The sequence below is a fragment of the Schistocerca americana genome, chromosome 3, assembly GCF_021461395.2.
Source record: "Schistocerca americana isolate TAMUIC-IGC-003095 chromosome 3, iqSchAmer2.1, whole genome shotgun sequence".
Lineage (NCBI taxonomy): Eukaryota > Metazoa > Arthropoda > Insecta > Orthoptera > Acrididae > Schistocerca > Schistocerca americana.
The window spans coordinates 267,132,729-267,148,471 of NC_060121.1; the positions used below are offsets into that span (position 1 = coordinate 267,132,729).

Sequence of the window (15,743 nt, forward strand, 5' to 3'; positions counted from 1 at the left end):
AGTGTATACCCGTCCTTTTTTCCCCCTAAGGTAAGTCTTTCCGCTCCCAGGATTGGAATGACTCCTTACCCTCTCCCTTAAAACCCAAATCCTTCGTCTTTCCCTCTCCTTCCCACTTTCCTGACGAAACAACCGTTGGTTGCGAAAGCAGTATTTTGTGTGTATGTTTGTGTGTCTATCGACGTGCCAGCGCTTTAGTTTGGTAAGTCATATTATTCATATGATTTTTGAAATGCTTCCCTGTTGGTTTTTGTACATCTTTGAACACATTTTAATTGGGTTTGTGAATGATCAACATTGTTATAATTACTAGCGAAATCCATAGATTCAGACTAACACAAAGGAAATAAACAACTGACAGAAATAATGGGTGAGAAAGAATTTTAGGCCAGATCGCTACACTTGTAAGGACCAGTAGTACAGTCCCCAGCTAGCAGCCACGTAAGTTCTATTCTGGAAGTAATGCGGAAAACGCTTCGTCGAACACTTAATAACGCTTAACCGGAAAATAATTGCGGGATAACTAAAACTGTCATTCTGGCAGGGTTAGTAAAGTTAATCGGCGAACAAATTTTGACAGTGGCAGCAGTAGCTACGGAATTGATGATAAGATTGTTTGTTAGAATGAGGAAGGAGAAGAAACGGGGACATCACACAAATTATGGAAGAATAAGACCATTCCGAATTTATAAAAAAATTCGTAATATTACTTTTCAATCTCATGCTTGAGAAGCTGGTGCGTACGAATGAAATATGAAATTATTTCCTAACAAAGCTTTTTGCGGCGACTCAAAAGATTGACTGAACCAGCTGATCCACACAGCAAAGAAGCAAATGCAGTTATCTTTTCTCGCTCCATTGCAGAACAAGTATTCAGGCGAATTAAATTCGCACCACCATAAGGTCAGACAAAACCATTGTCTACATATCTGGTTAAAACAAGCCAGTTTCATTAAAAGTTTCCAGTAAAACTAATTACTTATGAAATTGGCACATTCAAAATCCTGAATAGCATACTTAAGTGAGACTATTTGATTAAAGTTTCAATATTTGAGTGTACATACACACTTTATGGATACTTCAATGAAAATTGGAAAATGAATAGGAACAGTTATTTGCAGGGGTGCGATAAGAGCAAATGTAAGAACCCAGCTTGGTCTATATCATTTGGTAAGCGTGTGCCACCTTTGCCATGACAGCGATTTGAACCTAGGCCTTAAGTGGTTAACTTCATTCTGTTTTGTTTAGTGCTGAATTCTAATTTTCCTTGTCCACTGACATCTTCCTCCCACCCTAACTTCGGATTCTGTTTCCTTTAAGCACAGCATTGAATATTTTCATTATTATTCCCTTACTAGATCTTCATGCATATAATGCCTGTTGTATGCAAGTGAACATCTCCGGTAAATTATATAGATTAGGCTATTATGTAATTCATAATGTAATCTCAACTCAAATTCTTCCAGTGGCTCAAAAAATTAAGATCTTTCTTTCAAATATGCAAACTTCTCGTTCATTGCATTTCATTGATGTCCATGTTTCAGCACAGTCTGTTAGCTCTGCCCTCGCTAGAATTTCAAACATCATAACTTTTAGTTTTCCTGAACAGCAGCTTAGACTTGAGTTTCTTTAAACAAGGTTCATTAGGATAACCTTAGTTTGTTATATACTCAGTTTCCTATTCATTTATCTGTAGGTTCATATTTCTAGCAGCTCTTTAAAGAGGCTGCTCTTGTTTTTGGCTTTACATTGTCATACAGCCATGTACAGGAGGTTCCCCTTGTATTGATGTCCACATTTCCTATATTTTCCAAAGCAGTGAATCTCCCTTTTGTACTATAGTTCTTGTGGTCAAAGTACTTGATAAAATAGTCCATATCTTAATGTGACTTTGGTGTTCTCAGAGAAGTTTCCACAAGGATGATAAATTTATTAGGAATATCTAAAACTTCTGTTACATACAGCACTCTGTCAGTATTGTCAAATGATTATCTGAAGTGTATCAAAGCATGTGCCTCTAAACTGGATTATTCCTGTGACAGTCTTCATATCTGAATATTCTCTCCAGCAGAGCTTCTAAAGTGTCTTTGCCCATTCAAGAACTTAGCTTCCCCCATTACCAGTGGAACACTGCAAAAACATCTTCAGGTATGTCACTGGCAGTAGGAGTGAGAAGTTGTGTACAGTGGGTGAACAGAGTAGTTAAATTTTTAGATATATCCTTGTGTTGTACATAACTATATTTATGAAATTTCTGAATAGGAGGAAATGAATGGTATTAGTGTTAGTCTTAGAAATCGAAATGCATTTAATCTTGGAATTGTGATCTTAAGAAATTTGCTTAAACTGAAAGCCACTATTCTAATTAGTCTTTGGAGATCTGGGGGATTGTTGCAATTTTGGTATAGCTGAAGTAGGTTATTAATATCCTAATAATAAAATTTATGTATATGTTCTTTGTCCATTGACTAATAGTGAAAATATGCCTTGCGGTACTGCGTGTATTGGGTGTTGAATTAATAATAAACTATTCTTAGCCACCTTCACAGTGCTAATGCTCTGTGCAGAACTGTTAATTTACTTGCGAGTTTAAAGGTGTGCGTATAACTTCACGTTGACTGCTGTAGTGCTTAAAGAGGTTAGCTATAGCCCATAAAGGTCTTCTTGTTGTCCTACAGCATTGTCAGTTTGACAATGTCAGATGTTAGTAAAAATTATGAAATAAATATTTAACATAATTATTTTAGTGTGGAACAGTATGCAGCATTTGCAATAGAAAATTGCCAGCTCCTACAAAAAGCAAAATAAAAACTAAAATTATGAGAAACATTGACAAAAATCTTTTCTTCGGCTGGTGGAAAAAAGGAACTCTTGACATTTCTTATAACATTGGTTACAATGACAAACTATCAATAACGTCATGATTTCTGCGCACGACCATATTCCTCGTTAGGAACATATTTCTGATCCTTGCTTAATACGTCAAATGTATATGCTTGTGCCTTGTACATAAAATCATTTTCAGCCTTAGTTAGCTACAAGATTTTCTGAGAGTCAGTATACTATAAAAGGAAGTGTTGTAATGTGGCAACCTGGCATATTCTTCTCTGTCCTTCCATGACCAAAAGGTGTAGTAAAGACTCCTCACCTCTTCGTCAACCTAGCACATTCGTACTACAGTAGTGGTGACAATAACAGAATTTGTCAACAGTGCACTTGTCAGTTTCCATATCAATTTGTTACAAAGTGCACACATTTTAGAACAGCATGAAAAAACAAGTTTTAACTGTGGAAGAAAGAGTGAGTCAGGGAGTAGAGAATGAAGCTAAAAAGTGACTTTCATCGTCAATTTGGCCTCATAAACATAAATTCCACAGTTCAGACGATGTGGAAGAACAAGGATAAAATTGTTACTATGTTTGAACAAAATGGATCTGAAACTTAGTAGTTCCGAAAAGCTAAATGGGGGCAATGTGGATGAAGTGCTACTCAAGTGGTTTAAGTGACAGGGAAGCATAAGTGTAGCAATTAATAGGTCCTATCATTATAGTGAAAGCAGAATAATTTTCTTAGAAATTAAAAGATGAATTTGTGTGCAGCAGTGGCTGGATTGACAGATTCAAACAAAATCATGGCATTACTTTTCACGAAGTGAGCAGTGAAGGGAACAATGTGAATACTGAAACAATCCAACAATAGCTCACTCCAGTGTGGTGAATTCCTGAGGGGATATAGACTGTGGCATCGTTAGCATAGGCAAGACTGGCATTTTCTTTAAATTGACGCTTGATAAATCAGAACTGAGAAGAAAAATTGCCTGTGGTACGTAAACAAACACCTAGTGCACTACAGTGCTAATAAAATTGTGACCTATCTCTTGGAAGCTGAAATAAGATGTTGAGATCTGGAGCTTAGAAGACAGTGGTTTCTTGTTGACAACTGTCCAGCACATCCTGCACTTTGTTCTGCAAAATATTACGCTTGTCCATGGACCAAGGGATAATTGGGAGTCTTCAATGCCATGAAGTTGAGTAAAACTTTTTAATGCGGTTTTGTGAAGGCAAAGTTTTCTTGAAATACTCAAGACTATTCTCCTCAGCACACATTCTTGCTGCTGCAGTGTCACTTCATTACATGAAAAATGTATGCCCATTATCCTTCCAGACTCAAATAAGGTTGAGGAGGAGGTCTCTGGGCCAGAATAATTAATTTTTTTCACAGAGATCACTGTATTTATCTAGCCATCAGGATACTCTACTGTTGTTGTATTGAAGTACAGTTCTACACACTAACATTTTCTCAAAAATTGTCAAGTTCTATTATCTTAATTTGTATCCCGTTCTTGGAGAATCAATGCACCCATCTAGAGATTCTGCCAATGTTACTAACCCTTTAATATGGAATGCAGTCTATTTGGAAAAACAGGATTTTGTCATTTTATGAACTTATGTAAAATTACAACTTTCCTCTCTTCTTCACTATTGACCAGATTAGCAAAAAATCTTCAGTAAGTTAGATACAAAATGTCTTCATGCACACAGCTCGGAGTAACACTACACACTTGCACTTGCTCACAACAAAATGCACAACACAGCACCATTCCACAGAAGACTGAAACCATGTATGAACATTTGATATTGCATGGAAACGCACAGCTTTAGCTGGCACTGCCATAATGAACTGGTAAGGGAGCATGCAGCAGCAAAGATCAGTCACGAGTGAGTCTGTGTTTAGTGCGGGTGGGTGGCAGGGAGCGGGTAAGACTTTGAGGTATCAAATTTTGTAATTGCCTCTCCAGTAAGGTGAGGCCATTCATGATTGAAATATGGTAAATGAGGGTGCCAGGTTTTTCATTTAATAATATTGCAGAAAGCATTGCAGCAGGTAGTTTTCCTCAACTTGCACCAGCACATTAATACAGTTACAAATGGGTGCATTATTCCTGCGTAAGTGGTTACATTGCATAGGTTTTGGATGATGTGGGATTTGATAAATTGCTGTCCCTTGTTAGGGCATTTCTTTGCTTTAATAATTTCGTGCATCAGTTATTTCAGAATATTAAGTAGATTATTGGTATTCCTCATGGTACACCTAAATAACAAATAATGCAGTTACACCATTATTTTCAAGATAGTGTTCATTGTTGAAGTCACATTTACATTGACATTGCAGATAAACGGAAACATGAAATTGTCTGCTGTGAGCAAACCTAAGAATGCTCAGTATTGTGTTGTTGTTGTTAACATTAGTATTGCAATCTCTCCCATTTTCTCAAGGGGCTATCCAAAGTGGTAAATAGTGCACAATTACTGAACTACGTAATTGAGTAATGCTAGATGGAAGAAAGGTTCTGTAGGTCACTAGTGTTGAAAATAAGGGATCAGTCCATATCGGAACAAAAGTTTCGTTTTAACACTTAACAATACGTGTGCTCACGCACACCTACTAACGGATAGTGCAGATACTAATTTTTGTCTGTGCCATTTTTAATTTTTAGATTTCAAAATGTGGAAAATTGTTAGCTCTTCAAAATTTAACTTTAATCAGAATTAGTTGATTCAGGTGGCAATTTATTTTTGACCTATGTATTGATAAAAAATATTAGGTAATTGAGAGATCAATCTTACATTTTAAAAATTAAAGGTTTCTTTTCAAAAACCAGTTTCCTTTTTTATTTGTTATTCTGAAGATAAAAGGTGGCTTTAAAAAGAAAAGAAATTGTAAATATAGCATTTTGTATGTCCCAAGTCACATTATGTTCTCTGTATATGCCTGTTTACACATAGTATTTTAAAAACTATTTATGTTGCAGTATTTCTTTACATTGTATGAGATTTTCTCCAGGGTTAGGATTCTGTTCATATAAAAACATGCTGTGGGGACTTCAAGTAAAAGTTCTAAACAACTACAGAGCTATGAAGTAAATCGAGATGAAGCTGATGATTTAAAATAATTATTCCACCCAATGCAGATGAAATAAAATGAAGGCATTGAAGAAAACACTGAAAAGACTGTACTGTAAAATGTGTAGCAGGACTTTAACTAAAAGCGATGAAACTAATGTTACTGATCTGATACATGGTGTGAAAACTGGTGCACACCCACAGACCTCAATTGTGAGTGATATACATGAGCAGTGAACATTTTTGCAGAATGTCTAGCAAATAAGTGCCCTTGGTATTCAAGAAAATTTTATGAGGATGTAGTGACTACTATTACAGATCAAAGCCAAATCTGTTTGCCAGAAAAACTCCAAAATACAGAAGTGACAAGTTGTAAAAACAGAGGCTGTATACCGAAGGAGGAATTTTGTAAATTAGGTATATGTGATTCAGACCTGTCAATTGATGACATGTTAGTATGGCAGATGTTTAGGTACAGATGTTCTGTGAGGGGAAAACCTATCAAATTGGGATATAAAAATTCGTGTAAGATTCCAGTTGTTTTCTTTGATTTTTCACCATACTGTGACTAGACAGCAAACTGAACCTTTAGCTGCAATGGTAATAAACGAGCTAATCTGCAGTATTCCTGAAGTACCTGAATCACATGCTTTTCTTTGACATCAGTATCGGCACATTCATTACATTGGGAAAGAGCAAAATAAAAGAATTAATGCATGCCATTTGCTTGATACAAAAAGCTAAAGAAAATGAAAAAGCTTATGTAACTACATGTTTGACAAAGATTATGAAGTTTTAGTAGTGAAATGGATAGACCACAAACCAGTATGTGTAGCCACATGTTAAACTAGTGTTAGTTGTATGAGTGGTGCTAAAAGATACTCGCGGGCAAAGAAAAAAGAAATCGTGCAATGCGACATATCATAAGCTAAAGAAGTGGTGATGGCAGCTGTTATTCACACAGTTCATTGACATCTGTGTGGTAAACCAAATTGCTAACCAAATGAGCTCTTCTTATTTTTGTATGTCTGAAGGAGAATAGTTATGAGATACCTTTCGAAGGAAACGGGATCAGCACTAAAATGTAGAGGTCCACAAGGAAGCAAACCGATTGGGGATTAGGTGAGCACAGATGTGAGACTAGAGCCAGGAAACTACTTTTGTGCCAAATAAAATGGAGATGTGCATATTATAAGCAAAATATAAACATGGCAGTTAACAATGTTGGTGTACATGACAACTTGTTTTTATGACGACTAGACAATATCACAACGTTTTTATTTTGTTCGTGATGATATAGTTTTGCATTGATGGTAATATTGCATATTTTGATATCAAGTTTTTCCAGTGTCACAAATTTCTATAGTAATACACTGATACTTTTAAAAACAACTATTCTTACTTTTCAGACATTAAATTTAAAAAAAAAAATTGGCTGATAATGGGTTAAGCAGTAAAATATGGCCATTGGTGAACACTTCATTGTTTGCAGTGTACTACAATAAGGATAGCAGAATTCAAATATCTGATCATCTGTTCTGACTGCTTAATTGTTTATTGCAGTGCTGACTGGGGGTTGTGGGGGTTGTTCCAGGAGGAATGGTCAGGAGTCAGGAATATGACAGGAACAATAATTTGAAACAAAAAAGTTGCACTGTGCTTTTTTATATAAAAGTACAATTAAAATTCAATGTATGTAACTCTGTATAAACAGGTATAAGTTTGTCACTATATGGTACACTTGTCATGCCTGTTAGTGTTACTCTACAGTTTAATTGGTCCCTGTTTGCTATTGCACCTGAATGAGTTTTCCAGCACAAAATATTTAGTATACCCATAAGCACTTTGTTGTAACTCGTGACTTCAAAGATTCCTTACCTATTAATGGCTTGCTAATACGTATTTGTGAATTTTGAAAGTCATAATAGTATATGGGAGTAATAAGTTACTTGTTTTTCTGCGTAAGTGCAGTTAACAGAAATTGAGCCAAATAATACTTTCACCGACCTAATAGTTTCTTTAACTGTGGTAACCTAATTTCTTTTAAAACTGGATACGTAGTGTGAACAATATCGCAGACTGGTGCCGGTGTATTATCGGAAAATCTATTTGGGTTATGGCCATTAAAAAAGGTTTTATTTTTAATGCCCATTTTTATTTCTATCAGGTCAATATCGGTAACAAAAACTAAAGTATCTTGTGAACTTTCTTCCAGTGAAAATTATTCTTATGGCCTGCAAAATTCTTATCAAAGACACAGCAATTAAGCTACATGCCTAGTAGACGATATATTTTATTACCTACATTAGCTGTCTCTTATTTTTTGTCTGTTATGACAAGCGAGATAGTGATATCCTTTGCTATTTATCTTTGCCAAATACAATTACTTTTTCATCTTCAACTTTTGTAGTCCTGTCTTCCTCAGTTGCGTGTAATATTACGGTATATTGATATTTTTACTTTCATAATATCCATAATGCTCAAAATACAGTAAAACTCCTTTGTAACAAATCTGTGGTGGCCCATACATTTTTTCTTAAGTCAGAGGGTTCCCTTAAATGGGGTTTTGCCAGACTGCATGGCAGGTGTTACCCAGAATCAAACTAAAGCAGGTTTAGGTCATATAAGTGCTGTTTGATTACAAATATTATATGTACAAATTTAAATGCTGTAAATATAAATTATTAAACTTTTCACAGAACATATCCTTTATTTTTCTTAAAAATTGGGTCTTGTTTATCCTCTAACATTCTAGTGAGAGCATTGTCACTCAGCTTTTTGATAAGTTAGAACTGATTCATCTACATTAAAAGAGAAAAAGAAATTCATACAGTGTTCTCTCTGTGCACAGCAGCAGTGAAACTTGATGCAATGCCCCCCCCCCCCCCCCCCATATCATTGTCCTGTGTTCCTTTACAAGTATTTAACTTGCACCATTCAGGTTTGGAAGTCAGGGCAGGGCATTTATCATCATAGAAATGTCCTGGAATCTTAAATTTTCAGAAGTATTGGTTTTGCTAGTCCATCCTACTTCTAGAACAATGTTTCTTCAACTGCAAATAATATACCACAGCTGTCCTTTGTGAAATGATTTAACAGTGCATGTTGTGGAATTCCAGGCACCAGTAAACATATGCACAGCCTGTACAGGGCTTAGTATCACTTCCTTCCTCTCAAAGAATGACATTGACTTCTGAACAACTGCTATTCCGTATTTGGCAAAATGTACATTCCTCAGAAAGTGTGTGTGTGTGTGTGTGTGTGTGTGTGTGTGTGTGTGTGTGTGTGTGTGTGTGTGTGTGTGTGGTATATATGGGTCATAGGTCAATAAGCCAAGTTTGTTCCTGCTGTACCCATTTACCCATTGTGGCATCTAAATGCCTGAATGTTGTACAGATTTGACATCTCCAGGGTTTGCTGTTGTACTCGTATGTCTAAAGTAGTGTTTTTATGTTTTGGGACTTCATTGTAGAGACAAGGCTTCCTTCCATCACTATTTACACACAATAGCCTTGCTACCCTTCTTTAATTTTATCTTCAGTTTTTTTTTAATTTTACAGGATGTAAATTATAAGACACCAGTTTCATCAGTGTTGAAAATGTTTCTGTACAGTAGATTCTCGATAGTTTGTTTTTCCAATAATCCGAGCCTCTTTTCTAAAAAGGTTGCAACGATCTACTTTCTTTTTTGACTGACATGATAAATAATGAAAACATCATTGCAAAAGATACTACAGCTCAGTGACAAAGCAGACAACAATGCAATCAACACCGATTAGCTCGCTGCCCTGTTGCGTGAACATCTGTTGTCAGTATGGCACGAAATACCCTGGCTGCTACCGATCAAAACTGGGGTAGTTCCCACTGCTGTAGTTCCCAGTACCTGTACTGTACAGTGTTGTGTGCCGTTTTGTTTGTTGACTGTGTGTTCTGTTGTACACCTTACAAGGATGAGTGCTGTAACAAAAAAGAGGAATTTGTGCCTTTGCATCTAAAATTAGAAGCACTGAGATGACTTGACAAAGGATAAACAATAAATAAAAACTCGCTCTCAAATATGGTGTCGGTGAAGTTACTATTGGTGACTGGCGAAGAAGTGGACTTAAATTGGAACAGTTTTCTTCAGATATACTCTCACGAATCTGTCGCGGTAGTCTAAAGAATTCAGATTTCGAAAAGTGAGGCTTTGTTCATGTGGTTTACTCAACAGACAAAAGGGTGCTAAGATTTCTGGCCCAATCTTGCAAGAAAAAGCTTTGTTTTTCAGAAACCAGCTGCAGGAAGGAGATGACAATTTCGCCGCTAGTGTGGGCTGGCTCGACAAGTGGAAGAAGAGGTATGGAGTCCGTCAACTAGACGTATGTGGAAAAAAACTCTCTGGTGACGCTTAGGCCTTTTCAAAATTTATTGTCGAGTTTAAAAGAATCATAACTGACGAAAATTTGTCTAATGAACAAATATATAACTGTGACAAAACTGGGCTAAACTTTAAAATGTTACCAGTGAAAACACTTGCTTATTGTGAAGAAAAAAGTGCTCCTGGGCACAAAAAAGCAAAGAGCGGCTCACAGTTATGGCAGCTTCAAATGCAACTGGAAACAACAAACTAAAACTAGTTGAGTGGGAAGTCTGCCAAGAAAAGAGCATTCAAGAATGTATCCATCTCAGCTCTTCCGGTTGTCTATATACATCAGAATAATGCCTGGATGAATCAGGAAATCTTCAAGAACTGGTTTTTAACTCATTTGAACCTGACTGCAAGAATTTTTTTAAAGAAGGGGGACTGCTATGTAAAGCAATTTTGCTCATGGATAATGCGTCCTCACATCAAAGTGCAGGAGAACTGCAGTGCATCGCTATCTGCGTCTTGTTTTTCCCACCAAATGTGACCCGTCTCGTGCAGCCCATGGATCAGGGCGTTCTGGAATGTCTAAAAAAAAAGTATCGACGGCGGTTGATAGACTCAATCCTGCATTCCGAAGACAACGAAAGCATTGTAGGAGCTTTCAAGAAAGTGACTTTGAAGGACGTCGTGTACTGGATTAGAGAATCTTGGAGCGAAATAATCGCACAATTTCTAAGTCGTGAAGGAAAATTCTACAGGAAAGTGTGCCAGACACAGAAACTGAAGATTTGACAGATGAGGATGATCAACCATTGTATAATTTAATCAGAAGATTGCCGAGGTGTGAAGAGATGGAAGTAGCGAGTGGCTAAATTCGGATGAACAGTTGGAAGTGCTAGAATCTTCTGTAATTGACGTCTGTAATTGACATGGTTAACATTCCATCGCAGTGTGAGAGTGACGAGGCAGAGGTTGCACCGATGAGTCACACCAGTGGCTACGCTGTTCTCGAGGCCGCCATATGCTATGTGGAACAACAGCCTGAGGCGACACCAACTGACCTCCTGCTCCTGAGATGGTGGCGTGACATTGCCACGAGGAAACGTTGCAGCTTTGCCGAACAACACTTCGCTATTACTTGTCTAAATAATTACTGTTAATCTGCCAATGCAAATGCATATGTAAATACTTTTATTTTAATAAAGTACATATTTTGACCTGTATTACTTACAATATCATAATATTTTTTTTCCCCATTTAAATTTTGACACTCAGTTTTAGATAGTTCAAGGTGGTTCCGGTCCTGTTCACCTCGAACTATCAAGACTCTACTGTAATGTTAAGTTCTTCCAATTATTTGTTTCTTCCGACCAGTTTCACTTTCTATATTTACATTTTGAAATGATAGATTGTGATTTTCTTAAGGAAGATTCAACTAGGCATTCAATGAATTTAAATTTCCATTGTCTTATCTTCAGAGTGATTTCACGAACCTTCTCTTGCAGTATGTTTACACTTACAGGAGTGCATCATCTTCTCAGTCCTTGAAACTAAATTTCATTATTTTCACATCATTGAATGTTGGCATACAAATATTTCTCCTTTAAGGATACGTAGGAATTAATTTTTTCACCATGTCAGGCGTATTTGTCATTCATGTCGCGGATGATAGGTTTTGCTGGGCTGCAGACTTCAGCATTTGCAGGCTATAACTCCACAAAAGTGAAATTGATAACTTTGACAATTAAGTACACTACCTACTGCGCTTCATAGTCGGTGGCTGTGACATCACATCAAATAACCATAGCCTCGTGGAAATAGTCTTTAAAGTGGTATCAGAACAAGAGATGTAAAGTTATTGACTACAATCTACTTAAATGTCAACCATTGAGTACAATTCACTGCATTATACGACCTGTGTGAAATGAAAGGCAGAAGCACTCACTTGAACGTGTTAAGAATAATGTAAAAACGTATTTCAATGTGCAAGATTTTTAAACCATGAAATAGGACTTCAAGAAAGTGTGGAGAAGTATTATCATTATGGGAGCTGTGCCCGGACCGATGGAAAAGGTTTCTTGAAAATTGGGTTTGTTAGTTTGCTGCTTCGATTTTTTAAGACCATTAGTGTAGTAAACACTTCAGTGTGCTTGAGAATTGGCAAATTTGATGAAATGCAATCATTTCACCATCATGTGACATTTGCATGCAATGGGGAAGGTTTTTTAACAGGGTCTTTTTGCAATAGTTAATATTTCTAATCTGTGTGTGCTGTATGTTGAAGATGAAAGGAGAGGATGAATCCCAGTGCCAGCACATAGCTTATTCTTGACAGATAACACCAACTGGGCTGCCAAGCTTAATGTCCTCATTTGACGGACAGATCACAATAAAGCGTCACATTCCCTCACATCGTGACACTGTGGGGAGGTTTGGTACTTAAACCAGGACATTGGCATAATGTCTGATTAGGAATTTACACTGCCACCTCTCCACTCCTTGCTGGCTAAATACTGGCAGTGAAATTTTCTGCCTCCAACTAGAACCGACTTACCCCGGGTCAAACATCACTGCACAAGCATGCATTTGTGACCTCAGCCACTGAGGTGGGTAATAGGGAAGGCTAAAATATCAGGTGTATAGGTATTGTGTGCACTAAGCCAAAATTGCAAAAATCAGTGGGTAGCCGTACATCCATCTCCCCTTGCTAGGGGTAGCCATACATGCATCTCTGCTTGCTAGTTGTCAGTTGGCTCATGAAAAAGACCAACCATTCCTATTCTGTATTGTTACTGGTGACGAGAAATGGTCTGTCTGCTAACGTCAGGAAAAGAAAGGAATGGTTGAGCCCAAACAAAGCAGCAGCTCTCTGTAAAAAGGTCGCACATGTCCACGAAAGATAATGTTAAGCATCTGGTGGAACAGCTGGGTGTGGTGTACTATGAATTGCTCCTTGATGTGTAACCGCCCTGCTGACATTTATTGCCATCAACTGAGATGTCTTGTAGATACAAGCAAAGAACAACCAAGAAGACTGAAGTTATGCTACTCACAATAACTCCTGCCATATTTTGCTAGAGTGACAAACTATAAGGGTTGGATTGGTAAGTCATTCCACACCCACCTTATTCACCTGATCTTGGCCCCCTCAAGTTTTTAGCTTCTCTGCTCCCTAGGGAAGGACATTCAAGGAACTTACTTCCTGGAAGGCTTTCGGTTTTGCTGCCAAGACTTGTTGTGCACTTCTGTTGATGGTGTACCATTCACCAAGAACCAGAACTTTATCTCAACAGCCGACTACTCAGTGTGATGGAGACTCACTTTCTCAGACTAGTTTTAGATGTTCAGTTGACATGGATTCCCCATTTTCACCACCTTAACTGAAACTGCTGGCTGCACATTAATACACCTTGCTGCCTGAGTAACATCACCTGGGGTGCTGATTGCACTACCCTTCTGCAGCTTTACAAAGCCCTACAGTATTATGGCAGTCTGGCATATGGTTTGACATCTCCATCAACATTGCAGATACTGTATCCAGTACACCAATGCAAGGTTTGAACTTGACAGGAGTCTTTTGAACTAGCACTGTAAACAGCTTACTCGTGGAGGATGGAGTCCTTCCATTGCAGATCAGACACCAGCAGCAGCTTGTCAGTTATGCTGCACACATTCACAGCTCCCCTAAGCATCCAAACTTCAAACTTGTCTCCTCTTTTGAAACAAAGAAATCCATCTTCAACAGTGGCCCAGACCAAGTATTATGTTCATAGTTTGCATCTGGTCCCTCCTCTCTGAACTCCAGTTGTTTCCTCTACCATCCCTCCTCTCTGAACTCCAGTTGTTTCCTCTACCATCCCTCCTCTGGGCCCACTCATGAACACTTCCATGGTGCCTCCCTTGGCCACAACTTTGTCTTGATGTATCACAAGGTACAGAAGACTCGGTTCAGCTGTAGGTCATCTTGTGCCAATTTTTTGTAATCCTTAGCCCAGCCCAGGGGTTCAGAAGTCGTCTATACTGATGGCTGTAAGGTCGCTGGTCATGTAGGCTTTGCTTATACTCTTGTGGACCATACTGAACTAAGTTGTTTGCCAGATGGCTGGAGTGTTCACTGCGGAGTTAGTAGCCATCTCTCGTGTTTTGAACGTATCCGCACCTGCAGTGGTGAGTCCTTTCTCATCTGCAGTGACTCCTTGAGCAGTTTGCAAGTTGTTGACCAATGTTACCCCCACCATCCCTTCATCATGACTGTCCAGGATTCCTTATATCCTTTGAACAGTGTAGATGCTCAGTGACCTTTGTCTGGAGGCAGGGCCACATTGGGATCCCAGGGAATGAACTTGGTGATAGCTTAGCCAAGCTGGCTACCAGTAAGCAGACTTTTGGGATCAGTATTATGGAAACAGACATCCAGTTGGTATTACACCATCAAGTTTTAGGGATCTGGAACATGGAATGGCTCATCCTGGCTTCAACAAACTAACTACAGGTGATAAGAGATTCAGAATCTGTGGAGGTCCTCTATGCATACCTGTCACAAGGACTCTATCCTCTTTGCCAACTCTGCAGTAGGCACACTTAGCTGACTCGTGGTCATCTCCATTGCAAGAACCCACCTCACTGTTGTTGTGGTTCCTGTTAGCCACCCTCATGCGGATTGTTTTTCTTAGTGACTTAATGCCTTAGTGGCTGACTGTGTTAAGTTTTTTTCATGGTGGGATAATGACCACTCTTTGAGGGAGGGCCATTTAACCCGATCCACCCTGGCCCTCACCTTACCTGCTCTTTTACTGTTCATTGCCCACTCTTGTGTGGTCTACATTGCCCACTCTTGTGTGGTCTATTTGACTTCATCTGATGTGTATCTGTTCTTCTCTTGCCTTGTGTGTGGTGGTAATATTTCCTAAGGACTTGAGTTTGGTACCTCTGGTCCCCTCATTGCATTCTTTCGGAGCCTTCTGGCTGCTCCCTAGATGGAGCACCTTTCCTGTTTTCTCCTTATATCGTCTTTTTTCCCATCCTTTTTTCCCCCACCCTTAGTTTTTTTTTACCTTTGATAGACCTTGGAGTTTTCTTCCCCTGGGGTTTTTGCAGTGGGCCATCTCTTACTACATACAATCGTGCACACCTGTCTGTTAGTGTAAAAAGGTACTAGTTTGGTCTCTCTAATCATCCAACTAACCACAAGACTGGTTACAATGTTACAAAATGGCCCTTTTTTGCCACAGCCAGTCATTTTTTTGACACAAGTCACAACTGTAAGATTTTGCTCAAGAAACCATTGTGGCATACATTTTGAACTGTTCACAACATAAGAATACTAGCAGAATAAAGATGCCCCAATTCAGTTACTCACCTTCCAGGGGAACCACTCTACACATCATTCCAGTGTCTGAATTTCGCAATGTAATTAAACCATAATCCTTGAATTTTAAAAATATGTAGTCATTTCAGATGATTAGTCTCACTGAAACTAGATTAATACATTAACC

At 38.3% G+C, this 15,743-nt stretch overlaps 1 protein-coding gene across 1 annotated transcript in view; it reads left to right on the forward strand.

The window, feature by feature from the left end:
- Positions 1-15,743, forward strand: part of LOC124605732 (small ubiquitin-related modifier-like) — a 36,098-nt gene that overhangs the window by 18,850 nt on the left and 1,505 nt on the right. The gene's annotated exons all lie outside the window — the stretch shown is intronic.